At 37.2% G+C, this 2047-nt stretch overlaps 1 long non-coding RNA gene across 1 annotated transcript in view; it reads left to right on the top strand.

Moving 5' to 3' along the window:
- The window catches only part of LOC128247844 (uncharacterized), an 18835-nt gene that overhangs the window by 7592 nt on the left and 9196 nt on the right, over nucleotides 1–2047 (top strand). The window lies entirely within an intron of this gene.

Below are 2047 nucleotides of genomic sequence, written 5' to 3'. Positions count from 1 at the left end.
CCTAACTACTGGGCCATTGCGCCTCCACAAAGCATATTTATACACTGTTTATAGTAGTGTCACAGTGGAAATCTGTCGTAATGTTGATTTAGACCAGGGATTCTCAACCATTTTTTTAATCTATGGACCCCTTTGATTACTATTGTACTCTGGTGGATCCTCGTGGCCATTCGGTGTCTTAACGCTAGTTTTATAGAGTGTTGTTTATTAATGTTTTCACACATTAACTTGTGTAGGTTGAACTATGTAAAATGTTAGAGAAAGAAACCTAACTGTTTCTTGCAATACATACCAATACATACCAATACATATATCTAAAACAAAATTTTTTCCATGGCCCTTAAAATACTATTGTGAATCCCTAATTTACTATCTTGTTGCGTGGACCCCAAAATCTTATATGGATTCTCAGAGGCCATATGGAGCCTAGTTGAGAATCACTGCTTTCGAATATTAACTAATATCGACGTATAACTAGACTTATAATTAATTTCTTTGTTACCTGAAGAGGTTTTGAAATGCTATTCACATGATAATTTGACATTAGAAATAGAATTTTAAATGAGGCAAACTTAAATGTTTCTTGTCAGAAGTGGCACTGGAACCCACGCCAAGATAACCTGGTTGCAACTAAAACTCAGTGCGTAAGACCACTCGGCTACCCTGGTGACATTCTTGGTGTTCGACAGAAACAGTTACAAGCTTTTCCGACTTATTAATAATTTTTGTCATCTAAAATGTATTTCTGGAATATGACATTGAAAATATACATTTTAAAGATAGTTACGAAGAAGCAAACTAAGGGGCCGGGTGGGCGGTCCCCAACTTCTGCTGTTATGTCATAATCCCTTTGTCAATATACAAATTATGAAACATCTACATCACCACCATCATCACCATCATCATCTGGTCAAGCTTGCTCGGAAATTTTTAACCGGCATACGCCATTCATCTAGGTCTTGCGGAAGGTCTTCGAGGAAGGTCTTCATCTAGGCTTTGAGGAAGGTCTTCGAGGAGGAATCCAGTGTCTCTGGGGAGTAAATCCACACACGTTGTGTTCAGACGACCTTCTCGAGTACGACCATGCTTTGGCATCCATAACGGTAGCTCACTTGCCAGCAATATCCCCACAAAACGCAAGCGCCTTTTCCTTGTTATGGTGGAAACAAGCAGAAGCCCTCCATACAGCCGTTTCGTGGTGGGATGAGCTCTCAAGATATGTTTAAGACTGCTCTTAACATTCGAGTATCAGTTCTATCTATCTTTAAACAGCGTAACATCTACATAATGGACCATATTCACAACTAAATCGGAATCATTTTTATATAAAGTAATTTTCGTGATGTACTCAATTATCTGCTGCAGAAATTCACTGGATAATTACGCGTTTTATATTTTTTAATAATATAGACATTCTGTTCCAGGTCGACCTTGGAATAAACTACGTCATCACGCGCTTTGTTGTATGCTATTTTCTTTTTTCATAACTGATGCATATTTCGAATCCAACTATCGACTTTCAAACAATAATATTATTTGAAATTTTAAGATACTTTATGTTATTATTTAATGAACGAACATGGAAGGAGTTTGAGTCCAATGATTAGACCTGGATTTTACTTACAGTTTCCACAAAGATAATTATGTGACGATGGACTGTTGCTTTACGAAGAACTGCCTTCGTTGACAAAGTTATTAGCTATATTATACATGTAAATCAACTTAAGAAACCAATATTATATAAAAATACATAGGTAAGTTACTTGTATGACCTAACTCTACATTAGGGTAGTTAGCTTAACTACTTTCTAACAGTTTGCTCTTGAAGGTGGAAAAAGTTTTTGACATCTTGTGGAGAAGCAGGCGTGGCTGTGTGGTAAGAAACTTGCTTTCAACCACGTGGGAAGTCCTACTGCGTGGCACCTTTGGCAAATGTCTTCTACTTTTGCCTCGGGCCAACTTAAGCCTTGTGAGTGGATTTGGTTGGCGGAATCTGAAAAAAACCTGTCATATATATGTATGTATGTATGCATATGCATATATATAT

This window comes from Octopus bimaculoides, chromosome 5 (assembly GCF_001194135.2).
Source record: "Octopus bimaculoides isolate UCB-OBI-ISO-001 chromosome 5, ASM119413v2, whole genome shotgun sequence".
NCBI lineage: Eukaryota > Metazoa > Mollusca > Cephalopoda > Octopoda > Octopodidae > Octopus > Octopus bimaculoides.
This window is presented reverse-complemented; position numbering and strand designations above follow the sequence as displayed.